This window comes from Panthera uncia, assembly GCF_023721935.1.
Source record: "Panthera uncia isolate 11264 chromosome B3 unlocalized genomic scaffold, Puncia_PCG_1.0 HiC_scaffold_1, whole genome shotgun sequence".
Classification (NCBI taxonomy): domain Eukaryota; kingdom Metazoa; phylum Chordata; class Mammalia; order Carnivora; family Felidae; genus Panthera; species Panthera uncia.
In genome coordinates this window covers 62,125,506-62,142,185 of record NW_026057582.1, presented here as the reverse complement: position 1 = coordinate 62,142,185, position 16,680 = coordinate 62,125,506, and the positions used below count along the sequence as shown (strand labels likewise).

The following is a 16,680-nucleotide window of genomic DNA, read 5'->3' as shown; positions in this document are numbered from 1 at the left end:
TGTGGGCATGCCACACCCACATTCAGAGACGCGCACAAACACACACGTGTGTGCAGAGGCCATACAGTTTGCACATGCTGCTTGCTCCTCCAGGAACAGGAGAGGGCTAAGACACCCCAGGATTGATCATTAGCATTTCCCAGTTTCTAAAGCTCAGCTTTTATTCAACGTAGTAAATGATAATACCGTGTGCCAAGTATTGTGCTAAATACTGAGGATACAAAATGAGCTAAAAGAGACAATGTTTGTCTTCATAAAACTTCCAATCAGAGCAGTATAGATAGACATTAACCAAAGGGGTACACAGATAAAATTTTTGAAACTATAAATCCTGATCAGTGCCATTAAGAAAAGGCACAGGCTGCTCTGAAGCACATAACAGGGGAACCCAACCTAATGTGAGGTCAGGAACAAACAGATCTCCAAGTTGCAGGACCAGTAGGGACCAAAGAGGTACAAATGTCCCACCAGCAAGGGGTGTTCTGCATCAGTAGGAGGAGCGATATACACTTTCTTTCACTGGAGAAGGCTGGGAAGGAAAAGGTGAGTAAGCACGATTAGGCCTGCTGGCAAAGAAAGGGGGTGAGGGAGTTCCATCCAGAAGGAACCACATCTATGAAGACTCTGAGGATAGAGGAGAGATAGCAGATCCCAGAAGGTCACAAAAGGCAGAGAGCAAGGGCAAGGTGGTACCACATGAGACAGGGGAGATGGCCAGAAGCCAAATCGTGCAGATTATTAACATGGGGGTGGGGAGGAACGGGGAGGATGTGGAAGAGGTTTCGGGTGTTCTTTTACAAAAGCTCATGTTGTTTCCAGGTAGAGAAGAGGTTGACCGGAGGGAAGCAAGATGCTGGGAAGACAGTTATCAGTCCCTTTACCAGTCCTCCACACTAGTCCAGGTGAGAGATTGGACCTGCGTCTAACACTAATTAGCTGTGTGACCTTAGATAATTTGCTTCACCCCTTTAAGCCTCAAATTCCCCACCTGTAAAATGGCAATAATAATGGTTTTAGTGGGGATTAAATGAGATCACGCCTGGGGCGCACACGGCCCACTGTAAGCCTTCAATAAATGTTAGCTATTGGTGGTGCTGGAGATGGAGAGAAATAGATTAGAGAGATATAAATAGTCCCCCAGCAAGCAGCCTCCCTGCCTAATTCATCACAAGGAGGAGTGACACATTTTCTTTCCTGAGGCTGGGTAGGAATGAATGGGGGAAAAGCAATTGGTACCACTAGAAGTTTCCCCAATTTGAAACAATTCTTGTTCCTTATTAGACGCTCTGCCAGTAATATTTAAGCCATGAAGGATATCCAAGACCATTTAGAAAAGTAATTAAAGTACTAGAAAAATATGTATATATTTTGTATATAAAGTATTTGTATATAAAGCATGTATTTGTATATAAAGTATTTTTAGTAAATAAGAGTCCTAAAAAAGGTTGAAGTATATGTTAAACAAGCTTTGGGACAACAATAAAAAGACTATAGAAAAATAAGTAACTTACCCAAGGTCATAGGGCTGTTAATGGCTAAAAGTCAGGAGTTGAACCCAGGTTGAACTCTAAGTCTGTGCCCTTTCCAGGAGGGGGCACAGGCTCCTGAGAAGTCCAAACCCAGTTCTTTTCTTCCAGAAGCTTTCAGTCTAGTCGGGAAAACAAACAGCAAACCGTAAGAAACAAGGCACAATTGAAAGTCCAGTTCTGTAGTTTACATTGAAAATTATGGTGACACTATAAATTGTTTGGGTGTTTTGGTAGGCAGTGTCAAACTAATAGAGCTCTAAAATAGTTCTTGCCTTTGGATCTAATAATGTCACTTTGAGGGCTCTATCAAAAAACATACAGGAAGTTAAATAAAAGAAAGCAGGCTTATTTACCGATTGCCAAAGGCAATTGTTAGTTCCTTTTGAGACAAGTTGGATGATAGGCTATTTACATATCCAAAATTTCTAATGCAGTAAGGAAAAAAAAATTATCTTTTGTATTAACCACAGCCTTGAGGACTGAGAGACTTCCTTAATTAAATCAAACAGAAGCTTTAGGTAGAACCTACTTGTGGGAAGCTTAAGGTAATTGATCCTGAAATGAAGCACTCATTCAAAATCCGGACACGGGACTTTTGGTACACCTCCTGTAAAAAAAATAAATAAATAAATAAAACCTCACTCACTAAAACCAGGACTGGTTTCCTCTAGCTGATCCTTGAGGGCGTCCCCTTTAAACTTGCCAGCCTCCTCCAGTAAAAGATAAAATCATGCAGGGGTATGGATTAGCTATCATGTCATTATAGCAGGCACAGCCGTCTGTTACAGGTAAATTGCTAGGCAATGTAATAACAATGCAGTTTATTTACTGTGCAGGGTGCTTATCTACAGAAATGTTCCGACAAACAAAGAAAGGCACAGCTAAACGCCTTTCCCTTAGAATTACAGACTGAATCTATGCCAGCACCTTCAGAGAATAAAAATGCTAAATAATCCCTGTATAAATAGAGTCCCTAAAAACCCAAAGCATCTCCTAACAGAAGAAGCAGAAAAAGGCAATTGGCAGATGGGGTGTCCACAAGGTCTTCCTCAGGCTCCCATCTTTATCAACCAAATCACATCCCAAGGGGAGAAGGTGAGGAGGATGTGAAGAGTAGCCAGGCTGAGGCTAGACTAGAGCACTCATTGTTAAATGATAGTGATGATAATAGCAATGATGACAATAATGAGGCTGAATACCATTTGTTGCGGTGCTTATCATCTGCCATTGCAAAGAAGTCAACATTAGCCCTTAATTACCAAAACAACCCTATAAGGTCAGTCCTACTATTCCCCCACTTCACAGTTGAAGAGATTCATGGTTAGGAATTTGCCCACTAAGCTGTTAACTTGAGATTTGAAACCAGGGTTACCTCCCTCCAATACCAGAGCTCTTAACCTCTCTGTCCTCAAGAACCAGAGGGTCTCGCTTGAGGTTGGACTAGCATACAGGACTCCTGCCCTCCCCTGACGTGGAGGGCCTTTTAACCTCAAGCACATATCCCACCCACCAAAGCATCCACGGGGCTCACACTTTGAAGGGCTTACACAATGAATAATACCAAGGGCACCATTTTATTGGCAACCTAGCGGCTGCCTTTTAAACATACAGCCTTCCCTGACTAAAATAAGTGAACTAATGAGTGAGGGATTGAAGAAACCTAGTTAAGGCACCTAGGATGGAGTCTAGAGAGACATGACTGGAATGCAATTGCTCTAAAAGAAAGCTATAACCTAATCAATAGTATTAACATATCTGAAGAAAGAATGTGTCCACAGAAGGAAGGTGGTATGCCCAGAGTTCAGAAAAATGGAGAATATTGAATTTGGAAGTGTTTACCCAATCGTGCCCAAGGGAGAGGAGTGTATCTGATAGTCAATAGAAAGATGTACCAGGATTGCTTAGTTCGTTTCAATAGTCTTTGAGCGCCTACTATGTGCCATGGTATATAATGGACACTGGGATTAAACACACACACACAAATACACATAGTTCCTAACACAGAGGAACCTGCAAAGATAGTGGGTGAGACCAACATACAAACAGCTCTTGATGCTAAGTGCTACAGCAAATGTATATGCAGCATACCACAGAGCACAGAGGAGATAAACTTAAAGGAGTAGGAAGTGACCTGTGAGCTGTATTTCAATAAATAAGCAGGCATCATCTAAGCCATAAAGGAAACAAAGAAATTCCATTCAGAAGAACCAGAAGTTGTCCACATCACAGTAAGTTAGGAATAGAAATGTAGAAGTAAGTTAGGGATAGGGACAGTAAGTAGGGTGCCTGGTGGCTCAGTCAGTTAAGTATCTGATTCTTGATCTCAGCTCAGGTCTTGAGCTGAGTCCAGCACGTTGGGCTCTGCACTGGGCATGAAGCCTACTTAAAATAAAAATTAATTAATTTTTAACAATTAAAAAGGAAGTATTAGTCCAGAGATTGAGGATGGTGTATGTTCAGTAGCCTAAGATTTATCCCAAGGGGAAATAGAAAAACCATTGAAGGATATTAGCTGGAGAATAACAAAGTCAACTTGCATTTAGAAAAATCATTCTGCCAGGAATATAAATAATCAGTGTAAATAGAGAAAAGCTAAGAAGGACAAGAAACCAGTTAAGAAGCTATTACCAAAGACCCTGGTGAGGACACTTCCTAGGTCGATGATAGCTGGGATAAAGAGGAGAGAAAGAACTAAATATTTAGGAAGTGATGCTACTGACTGGTTGGATAGGAAGGATGAAGAAGAGGTGAGAAATCTAGGATGACTCCAAGTTTCTGACTTAGGTGACTAAGTTGATGATATCATGAACTGAGATAGGAAATATGGGAATATAGGAGGAACAGCAAATTTGGATTCAGAAGATGAAAATAAGTTTGGTTTTGAACTTGTGGAGTTTGTAGTGCTTACTGGACATCCAAGTGAAGCTGCCCAAGCAGGCTATTAGACATAAAATCAAGAGTCATCAGGTCTGAAAGTAAATATTTGAATATCATAAGCAAATAGGTGATACTTAAAACCTATTTATGTTGTGAGAGTGAAAGAGATTAACCAAGAATGGATAGAAGGATGGATGGATGGATGGATGGATGGATGGATTGATGGATAGATGGATGGATCAGAAAATAAGCTAGTTAAAGCAAGATTATACTATATTAACTAGTTTTAATTTGGGGGAAGTTTCAAAACTTAGCTTTACCTGACCTTAATGGATAAAAAAAGAAGCTGAAGAGTGTAAAGGAAAATAAACTTCAGATAAATATTTCTTTGCCATAAATTGTATTATTTCTTAAAAGAGCCCTCTAGGTTAAGAAGGAAATTTTGTTAAAAAGCATAAAGCAGTTAGAGATGTTTTAAAATATCAACTCCCTGCTAAAAAAGATGAGGATATTAGTACTCTCACTCTTCGACAATATCCCCTAGTAAGGATTACCATTCCTCTTTTACTGTGCCTACACCATTCCTGAGTCCTTTATTTTGACTTACCTCTTACATGGCTGAATCTTGTCATTGAACAACTATTTTTTCCAGGAAGTTTTCACACATTCTTTATTTCTTGAGGATGTGCAATAATGTCCACCTATTGTCTTTACATTTGACTAACACCTTGGCTGGGTATAATATCCTTGAGTCACTGTTTTCCTCAGAACTTTGTAGATACTACTTTGTTGGCTTCTGGCATTGAGTGAAAGTCCAAGGCCAGCCAGATTTTCCCTATTAATAAGTGACTTGCAAAGCCTGTGTCATTAACCACATGGTAGGGAATGAAAGACTCAAAGAGTATCTCTCAATATACTCGATTCCTCTATTTTTTAGGTGGACAAAACTCTTCTCTGGCATTAATAAAAGGCAATGTTAAAAGTTACAAGCCCTCCTCTGCCCCATTAATCTTCTCATCTGTCAAGACTGTCCAAATGTCCTCCACCACCCTCTAAGACTTTCTCCTCCCTCCTTCTAGGCAGAATTACTATTATACTATATAGCAGTTATTACACTTATAGTTGTAGGTATGCCTGTTTGCCCGCTAAATTTGAACCACGTTTTTCTTGATTGTAATCCCAGCACTTATCACACTGCTAAAAGACAGTAAGGGCTCAGACGTTTACTGAATAATCTATCTATTCTCCCTTGCCAACACAACTCTTGCCAACACATACTCTTGGCACAACTCTTGCCAACACATACTCACTCAAAGGACTCTTTACAGCAGTTATACTCAAACATGAGCAAGCATCAGAGTCATCTGGAAGACTGGCTAAAACATAGATTGCTGGGGACCCTCCCCAGAGTTTCAGATTTAGGAGGTCCAGGGTGGGGCTCAGGAATTTGCATTTCTAACAAATTCCCAGGTGACACTGATGCCATGCTGTTGGTTCAGGAACTACACTTTAAGAACCACTGATTTAGAGCACCATTTAGAAACAGGAATAGATGGAATGTATCCTTGCAAATTAACGATGAATAAGCTTATGTGTACCTCCCAAACCATCAAAATCTGGTGGGCTAAATGCCTCCTTATATCATAAACCTACCATAAACCCAAGTATTAGACTATGTGGTCCACAAGAAGAGACATTTTATGATGTTTCATTGAGTTTTTCTTGCTTAATTCATTTTATCACTTATGATGATAAGTAGCTTTAATCAGTATTACTTACCATGATTCTCTATTATACTATAATTATTAACTATACTAACATTAATTCAATTCAATAGTGAAAGAATAAATCCAGAGAAACTTCATGTATTTCATACCACATTCTTCCTCAAAATAAAAGAGTAATAATACCTTTAAACAATCCATTCCTCTCTCATCCTTACTCTGTTGTCTCAGGATTTCTGTTCTCTCTCTGCCTTCTTATCTCCCAGGCACATGAGATAGTTGTGATTCTTACTTGTGTCGAGACTTTACAAGTCACCACTAGGTACGTATTCCCTTCTACACCATTCTTGCCATTTCGCCATTTATTCCCTGAAGAGAATGGTCTGTGGTCCCGAGGCTTTTACAGCAACTTCTAAATGGTGATTCTTTTACTCCCTTCCTTCCTTAAAGTGTTTAACTTTTCTGAGCACTAAATTTCCCCTGGTTTTCTGCACAGGAACACACAGTACGGTGCATTATAATGTTGCACTGCAGTGCCACCTAGAGCCTGCTGCCGGTAAAGACCCAGAGTTAACCAATTCTGAGCACTCCGCCCCAGTTGAGTTGAAGGAAAATATAGTTCTGGATTCAAAGGAACTCTGCCTGTACCAGAAATTGTTCAGTATAAGGGCCAACTGGAACTTCTTCCTGGAACTATGGATTATTAAACCATCATTTGAAATGGTGTCATCAGCTTAAATTTTTGCTTTACATTAGGAATTTTAACCCTGAAGTTTTGTGTATAAAACATCTTCAAGGCCAGAAACCCTCAGTGGTGATGGTAGGGAAAAGAGAAAACAGCAGCTCCTGGGCCTTTCAGTCCTACTTCTCATGGTTCTGGCTGTAGTTGAGCTTTGTTGAGATCTGCAGGATGAAAATCAGCTTGGCCTGTCCAGGGAGCCAGGCTGAAATGGAGCTCTGCACATTAAGCAAGCAGCCGCCACATTAGAAGCCGAGGGTCCATTAGCTCTCATTTAATGTTTCTTCTCAAGCAGATAAGTACAGGCATCAAACACCCCAGCCCTTTTATGACACATAAATCACAGGTCAGTGCCTTCCATGGAGACTCCTGTTTGCCAAGCAAGTAGTTAAACCAGAGGCTGGGAAGCAACATTTCAGTTCACTTAGAGACCCAGGGGGATGAACCGATTGCACAGGGTAGGGCCAGGAATTTCTCCCCACAATTTAATGATTAAACCCTTTCTCCTGCTTGAGAACTAGCACATCATTCCAGACCTTCCACAGGCAGCAGCTTGCACCAAGAGCCACCTTGGTCCCAGCTCTGCCATTAACTTCTTCTCAAGGAGTTGGTTCCCACAAGTCCACCGGGGGCAGAGCAAGCTATGAGACTCCCTTTCTAGGCCCACCACTAATTGGACTGAGGTAGACCTTTTTCCAGACTCAATGCACAGAATCTCTCTCTTGATAATTTATGCCAAGAGGCACATAGACTGAAGGAGCTGGGAACTAAGCCTTGTTAGTGGTGGGGCCCTAAGCAAAAGTCTGTGAACTTGGAGTGCTGAGGTCCTCGGAACTGCCCTGGCTTCTGCCCTTCCTACACCTACCCACAGCAGCTCTTCTGTGGATTTCATGAGTTCTGTACCTAAAAACCAACTTGGGTGGATTCAGCCCCTTATTACTAAAATTGCTGTCTAAGAAACCCTGAGTCTTAGGAACAATGATTGGACCCAGGTAGGTACTTCTGCTCCCGCATGTACTCTATTGTGAGAGACCTTCACAGCTAGCACCCAGCCTGCCAGTGCTCCTCTGATCCAGCAGGAGTGGGCCACCCCCATGGGTAAGGGTCAGGGACAAGGAGAGATGGGGACCAGAGTATGGTCTACAGACTATGGCCAGTCCACAATCTGTTACTGGCCTGCAACAAGAAATGCACAGAAACTGAGAGTATTTAGAAACTTTTATAACAATTTTTCAGAACAATTTTATATCTATCAAATCTAATTTTAAAAAATCAGAGCTTAGGGGCGCCTGGGTGGCTCAGTCGGTTGAGCATCCGGCTTCGGCTCAGGTCATGATCTCGCAGTCTGTGAGTTCGAGCCCCACGTCGGGCTCTGTGCTGACAGCTCAGAGCCTGGAGCCTGCTTCAGATTCTGTGTCCCCCTCTCTCTCTGCCCCTCCCCCACTCATGCTCTGTCTCTCTCTGTCTCAGAAATAAGTAAATATTAAAAAAAATTTTTTTTTAAAAATCAGAGCTTGTATTGTGTACGTCTTTGCTCTTTTTCCATTCCATTTTCAAGTATTTTATTCCACTTTACTCCCTGCTCTGGTTCAGGCCCCTGGGCCATTTAGCTGGCAGAATCTTGCTTAAAGAAGACAGGAATACACTGTACCTTCTCTCCAAGGAAAAGCGAGGACTCGCCGGCAGAGGCAAAGCCTATTATTTCCATCTGTTTATAAGGAGGACCTTTCCTTGGATCAGACAGGTCAGAGGCAGAACCCCCAAACATCCTGGTATAGAAAACACATAAGACCCATAGCATCCCAATGGAGTTTAGACAAAGTTTCCAAGAGGAGGGCCAGAAGCATTCTCAAGAGCAAACTCGGGAGCTGCATTCAGACACCACCAAGTGGCCCAATGGGCTTGGGGGACTTTAGTGCCTCCAGGCAGGGCATCTCTCTGCCATCTCCCCAAGGACTTCCTATACACACACACACACACACACACACACACACCTCCTTGGGCAGCAGCACCTTCTCTCACAGCCAGTAGCAAGAGTACAGATAGGGAGGGTGCACGGCTCTCACGTTGCCTCATTTCCTTGGGTAGACTCAGCCTGGGTCTCAGGAAGAGAGGAGGCCATTGGGGACAGGGCTGGGTCAGTTAGCTGCGCCAAAACCCTCTAACTCTAAATTCCCTCTGTGTGGGTCCAAAAAAATGAAACATGGACATCGAAAAAAAAATTTTAAATAGTGTCCCTTTAAGAAGTAAAACTAGAGAAATATAAGGAGAAGAGGAGTAAGAAACATATGGAGAATGAGATAGAAAATGAGGGAAAGGCAGGAGGGACTAACGGGCTAACGAATTCCATGAGGGCCGGGCGCTGGCCGTGCCCCTGCCTAGCACAGGGCAGGCACACGCTGACTCTGAACAAACGTCTGTTGAATGAAGAAAAGAAGGGAAAGTTGACACAGGAGCAAGGAGGGAGGAGGCACCAGCTGGCACGCCGCTGCCCAGGCTCCTCTGGTCCAGCAGCCCGCAGAGGCAGCAGGCAGGGGTGAGGGCTGCTGGGCAGGGTGACGGCTGCGCTCTCACGGCTCTGAAGGGAGAGTCCTTGCCGCTCTCCTTCTTTATTTTTTCTCCTTTAAAAAAAAAATGTTTTAATGCAGGGAAGAGTCACTGATTTCATTTGAAACAATTCCCAAACAGGATATGGAGTCTCAAACAGCTCCTCGGCGTTTGGCAACTGCCATGCGCAGGTGTTTCTTGTGAGTGCCGGGCGGCACGTAGGGCGCCGAGACCCGGGAACCCTGGGAGGTGGTGCAAAGGCCAGAGGGCGGTCCAGGGCGCAAGGGGTTTGGGCGCTGAGCCCTGGGGCATCCCCTGCATTCCAGAAATCAGACTCTTCCCAGTCGCCTCCCTAACACGTTTGCTAACCTCACCTCCAGCCCTGAGTCTTTAGTATTATAGGAGTTTTCAATTCCTATTTCTGTAATTTGTAAGACAAAAACAAACTACTGTCCCAACGTGCAGGGAACGAAATGGAAGAAAGGGAAAAATGAGGATTGTTTGATAACAACATACAAACAGTCTGGACTTTTACCTACCAGGGCTAAAACAAACATGTGAATGCTAATAGAGCTGAACAGAACATTCACCAACAAAAATCAGTGCACACACATATTTCTAAACCAAGTTTCTAAGTAAAATGGGAAAAGGGAGTACTGAAGTATGAAGGAATATCTCCAACCTGCCAAACTTTATAAGTAGCCCTGGACAAACAGTTAAACAAAGAGTTACCATATAATCCAGCAATTCCACTCCTGAGTATGGTACATACCCAAGAGAAACAAAAACCTATGTCCACATGAAAATTTTAATATGGATGCTTAAGACAGCATTATTCACAATAACCAAAACATGGAAACAACCCAAATATCTGTCAAGTGGTGAATGAATAAATAAAATGCGGTATATCCACACGCTGGCCTAGTATTTGGCAATGAAAAGGAATGAAGGTATGGATATGTGCTACATCATGGATGAACCTTGAAAACATTATGCTAAGTGAGAGCCACTCACAAAGGATCACGTATTGTATGATTCCATTTATATTAAATGTCCAGAATAGAAATCTATAGAGACAGAAAGTAGATTAGGGTTGCCTAGAGCAGGGTGGGGCATGAGGATGGTGGGAATGGGGTGTGACAGTTTAAGGGTGCAGGATTTCTTCGGGAAGGTAATAAAAATATTCTAAAATTGACTGTAGTGATGGCTTAGCTCTATAAATATACTAAAGAACTGTTGAATCATATACTTTAAACGGGTGAATTGTATAGAATGTGTCCACATAAAGAAAGCTATGAACAAAAACAAAAGAGGTCATTTCTCGAGGAGAAATAAGAAAGGTGGAGCATGTCCAGTGGATTTCACTGACCCCCTCTGACAAGGAAAGGGTTTGGAGAGCGTGCTAAGTCTTTAAGTACCAGGAGTGATTTCTTTGCCTCCATGGTTCCTGCTCCATAGCTTCACACAGAGGGTCCTAGGAAGAAGCCCCTCCCCTTCTCCCTGTGTTTCATAATGGAAAGGACTGGTAAGTGCCTACAGAGTTACCCTAATAGAAATATTTATATTTTGGGATTATAATCATAAACACTTAGGAGTATCTGAGCCTTAGGAACAATCTCTTTTACTGGATTTCTGTGTGTTCCCTGGACCACTTTCAGGAGCCAAAAGGAAGGAAGGATGGGACTACAAGAGGATCTCTGGGCATGCTGTACATTTCAGCAAACTTCTCACTTCATATGGTTAAATGTTTGGGGGTTTAAAAGATAAACTCTTGGCCATCCAGGAGGAAGAAAGAATCCAGAACTCAGCCCTGAAGTTTCTGGACAACTGACATCTCATGGTGCTCTTCCCAGACATTATAGGCACCATGAGGCCCACCTTCCCCTCCGGTGAGTTCCAGACAGTCATAGGCATTTGGAACATATGGCAGTTGCCTCCCTCCACCTGTGGACATTACCGCCAGACCCTTCTCAAGGCCCTGCCAGATCTGATGTCCCCTACAATACAATTCTGTCCAATGCACAGCCAAGTGACCCAGGACAACAAATGGCATATGCCAAACATGTAGCCCAGAACACGGATCACCAGGAAAGTCTGAACTGGGCCCCTGGATGAGCCTTTGTCCAGTGCATGATTGGGAATGACTTTGTTTATATAGATAGGCCAGGAAAGAGGCCAGCTTGTCCATTATTACACCAGCCATATTTTCTTGCCCACAAGAAAATAAGATACAGCAGAATCCCCCAACTTCCAACCAAAAAGCTGAAACTGTTACATGATGCTGGCTGCTCTGAACTGCACGAAATACTTCATAGAAAAATGTCTACTGGGTACTCGACTAAGCCCTAGAATGATAAATATGACCAAAGTAGCATCAAAAGCCCCAGAGAATCAATACTGGGAGGTCTGTAGTTTCTATTTAAATTTTTTATTTGAATTCTCTCTCACCCAGAGCCCCATTACTATCAAGCCCTTTCTCTTAGCCAGCCATACTAAAAGCTAGAACTGGCAATTCAGTGCCTTGCAAAGGTTTTAACAAACAACAGACACTTGGTAAATGCTTCAAGAACTTGATGAGTTAGGAGGCGCCTGCATGGCTCAGTAGGTTAAGTGTCTGACTCTTGATTTCAGCTCAGGTCATGATCTCACAATTCATGGGATCAAGCCCTGTATCAGGCTGCACTTTGACAGCGTGGAGCCTGCTTGGAAGTCTCATCCTCTCTCTCTCTGCCCCTCCCCTGCTTGAGAGCATGCGCTCTCTCTCTCTCTCTCTCTCAAAATAAATAAATAAACTTAACAAAAAAAAAGAAATTGAGAAGTTAGCTAATGAGTGGATTAGTTAATGATTTCAGAAGTAAAATGGTTTTGAAATCAAGAAAAGTACAATGTAGTCATCCCTATTTTTGTCATTTCTCCATCCCCTTATTCAGGACCTTCTTAAAGTGAACATAGGCCCAGCATCACAGTGCTTGGAAGGAACCATAGACACTACTCGTGTCTACTGCAATGTCCCAGAAGCCACCAAAGAAGACAAATAGGAGGCTGGGGGGGGGGGGGGGGGGAAGGGGTCTCGGAGCCCCCCGGCCCCCTTTCGTTAGTAAATTTGGGGAAAGCACAAACTCTCAGTAACATTGGCCATCTCTGCCAGTTAGGTTTGGATAGATTTTCTTTTTTTTTTTTTTTAAGAAGAAATTTTTGGAGGGCTCAATCAGTTGAGTGTTCAACTTCAGCTCAGATCATGATCTCGCAGTCTGTGAGTTCAAGTGCCACGTCAGGCTCTGCGCTGACAGCTCAGAGCCTGGAGCCTGCTTCAGATTCTGTGTCTCCCTCTCTCTCTGCCCCTCCCCCACTCATGCTCTGTCTCTCTCTCTCTCTCTCTCTCTCTCTCTCTCTCTCTCTCTTTGTCAAAAATAAACATTCAAAAAAAGAAGAAGAAATTTTTTTTAAGTTTATTTATTTTGAGAGAGAGAGAGAGAGAGAGAGAGAGGGAGAGAACACAAGCAGGGGAGGGGCAGAGAGAGAGGAAGAGAGAAACCCAAGCAGGCTCCGTGCCATCAGCACAGAGCCCAACACAAGGCTCAAACTCACCAAAAGCAAGATCATGACCTGAGCCAAAGTGGGATGCTTAACCAACTGAGCTACCCAGGCACCCCTTGGATAAATTTTCAATCTACTCAGCAGCTTTATTTTCACAAGAGGCTCAGGAGGGACGGAACCACAGTAGAAAGACCCTGGGGACTCACTTGTCAGCATTATCGCTTCTTCCTCTTAGAACCATCCCTGGGACCTAAAGGCCTGGTAGGAAGAGGAAGACAAGAAATTGACAGCAGCTGCTTGGTGCTCCTGGGAATAAGAGGCAGAATGTCTAAAGAGTATTGACTCTTACAATGAGCTGCTGTTGACAGGGATGCCCTCATGGATCTTTGGAGTGAACCGGGGCTAAGGAAGCACGAAAGAACTGGTAAACAAGACGGATTTGCCTTCTGCCCTCATGGAGCTTAGGATTCTATTTTACTAGAAGTTGTACAATATGTGCTGGGTAGAAAAGAAATGGAGCCCTGGGCTGAAGAACAAGTGGTCTTGCTCTGGATACTGTCTCAGTCTCCTGGTTTATACTTCAGCTCGGAACCTTCATTTTTAGGCCAAGCTCCTTCTGTCATCATCTTACAGATGTGCTTACATTCTTAGTTCCTATGTTTGTATTCCAACTAATACAGATGACTTCCCAGACTTTAATCCTCAAACACAACAATATGTAAACTGTATTTCTGCCGCATTCTCCACCGCCACGTAGGTAGCTTGAGGCCTCCCTCCACATTGGTCAGTGCAGTTCCACTTGTACCTGTTTTACCTACTGGGCTGTTTATCTCATTTGGATAAAAAGTTTACAAACTGTGAATCTAGTTTAATTCCTTTTCTTACACGTAAGACAGTGGGAGTTCAGAGAGAAGAGGAGACATGCCCAAGACTACACAGCTAGTGAATCACAGAGACAGGCCTAGACTTTAAGGTCCCGACCCTAGTGTTTTCCACTGGAAATGCTAGCAACCACAGTTTCTCAAACATGTGTTCCTCGTGGAAAATGCCAAGAAATTCTCTGCCCCCGAAGGTGACATCCATGAGAAAAGTTTGTTTTCAGTGTTCTCCAGAGGTGTCCATTTCCTCTTGAAGTAGGGCTTCTTTGATCACAAGTGACAGAAAGCCACTGAAAATGCTTAGGCCAAAATGAGGCGCTTTATTATAAGGGGTTCAGGGAACTCAGGACAGGAATGCATCCGGGCCCCAGGTATAAGTTGGAACCAGCGATTCAAACAGCTTTAGAAATCTCTCTCCAGGGGCACCTGATGGCTCCGTCAGTTAAGCGTCCGGCTTCGGTTCAGGTCACGATCTCACGGTCTGTGAGTTCAAACCCCGCGTCGGGCTCTGTGCTGACAGCTCAGAGCCTGGAGACTGCTCCGAATTCTGTGTCTCCCTCTCTCTCTGCCCCTCTCCCACTTGTGCTCTCTCTCTCTCAAAAATAAATAAACATTGAAAAAAAAAAAAAAGAAATCTCTCTCCAGATCCTGCTTTGGCTTTTGTGCAAATTCACTTTATCTTCTACTCTCTACAGACCAGATTTTTCTACTTTGCTATCATGTGGCAGAAGACAGGGTCCTACCTGCTCCCACAGTTTATTCTCCTAAGCTGCTAGCCCCACGCGCATTCACTCTTTTTTGGTTAGTTTTTTTTTTTAAGTTTATTTGTTTATTTTGAGAGAGAAAGAGAGAGAGTAAGTATGCACACAGGTGAGCGAGCAAGAGGTAAAGCAAGAGGGAGACAGAGAATCCCAAGCAGGCTCCACACCATCAGCACAGAGCCGACGCGGGGCTTAATCTCATGGTCATGAGATAGTGACCTGAGCAAAAACCAAGAGTCGGACACTTAACCGACTGAGCCACCCAGGTGTCCCTTTTTTGGTTAGTTTTAATGAAGAATCAGTTACATATAGTAAAATTTATTCTTTGTTAATTGTATAGTTCACGAGTTTTTACAAATGTATACAGTAACGCAACCACAATCACAATTAAAATATAGAACATATCCATCACTCCAAATAGTTCCTTTGTGCTATTTTCAGTTAATCCTCTCCTCTACTTTCATCCCTGGCAATCACTGACTGATCCTTCTATTCCTAACATTTTGACTTTTCTAGAATTTCATATAAAGTCATGCAATATGTAGTATGACGTTTCTCACTCAGCAGAATGTCTTTGAGACATATCCACGCTGTTCTCATGAGTGTTGGTGGTTAGTTCCCTTTTGTTACTGAGCAATATTATATGGTATAAATATTCCACAATTTGTTTATCTACTGTTGATGGACATTTGGGTTGTTTCCGATTTGGAGCTAATAGGAATCAAGCTGCTATGACCATTAATGAACAGGTCTTTGTGTAGACATATGTTTATGGTTTTGTTTCTCTTGGGGAATATTTAAGAATGGGATTGCTGGGTCATACTTTAAATCGTTTGTTTTGTTTTGTTTTGTTTTGTTTTGTTTTGTTTTGTTTTTTGAGAGAAACAGAGAGCTTGTGCGCATGTGGGGGAGGGGCAGAGAGAAAGGGAGAGAGAGAATCCTAAACAGGCCCCGCACCTCCAGTGCAGAACCTGACACTGGGCTCGATTCCACAAACCATGAGATCATGACCCAAGCCAAAACCAAGAGTCTGACATTTAACTGACTGAGCCACCCAGGCACCCCAATGATGGGTCATACTTTAAGTGTATGTTTAACTTTATAAGAAACTATTAAATTGTTTTCAAAGTGGCTGTGCCATTCTGTGATTCCACTAGCAATATGTGAGTATTCCAGCTGCTTCACATCCTTTCAAACACTTAATATGGCCAGTCTTCTTAATTTTAGCCATTTTAATAGGTATGCAGTAGTATCTCATTTTGGTTTTAATTTTTATTTTTCTAATAAATAATGATGTTTAGCATCTTCCCACGTGTTTACATGCCATTCATATTTCTTCTTCGGTGAAGGATTTGTTTAATTCTTTTGTCAATTTTTGGAGGGTTGTTTCTCATCACTTCTCAGCCTTTTGGCTAAGATCAAGTAGAGGGCTGTTTCTCCTCTCATTGAGTTATAAGAGTTTTTATATACTCTGTATATGAGTCCTTTATCAAATATGTGTTGTGCAAATATTTTCTCCCAGTCTGTGGCTCATCCTTTGATTTTCTTAACAGTACATTTCAAAGAGTAGCTTTTTTATATGTAAGGTCCAACCTACGAATTTTTTCTCTTACAGTTCCTACTTATTGTGTCCTATCAAAGAAATCTTTGCCTAATGCAGGGTCGTAAAGATTCTTCCTTATGTTTTCTTCCAGAAGTTTTATAGCTTCCTGCCAATGGTCCACTTTGATTTTTATCTATGGTGCATCTCTCGCTTGCTCTTATTCACACTCTTTCACTCTCTCCTTAAACCTAACTCTCTGAGGTAGGACTCTGGGAGCTTGGATCAGGTGCTCATTCCTCAACCAGGGAAATTCCCTGACCTCCCCAGCTTGATCACATGCCTGTTCTGGTCCAATCAACAGTGTTCAGAGCTATTGGAAAAATATGGCTGCTGAGAAGAAAAGCTGGTAAAAGCAAGATAAAAGGGGCCAGCCAGATGTCCGAGGCAAATACTCCCCTTGCATGCTTTTGGCTTCTGTAATCTTGCTTGCCTCCTGCATCCACCAACTGCCTACTTTGCACCACTGATAAGTGCCCCCCCTTTTC

General features: G+C 42.7%; 1 long non-coding RNA gene across 2 annotated transcripts in view; it reads right to left on the bottom strand.

Annotated features, from left to right (window-relative positions):
* Positions 1–16,680, bottom strand: part of LOC125909585 (uncharacterized) — a 186,005-nt gene that overhangs the window by 104,662 nt on the left and 64,663 nt on the right. For both annotated transcript variants that reach the window (XR_007453732.1, XR_007453733.1), the window contains exons 3-4: positions 2,059–2,136; positions 1,512–1,648 (exon numbers count right to left, since the gene is read on the bottom strand). This is a non-coding gene — a long non-coding RNA (uncharacterized LOC125909585). The remainder of the gene's footprint in view (positions 1–1,511; positions 1,649–2,058; positions 2,137–16,680) is intronic.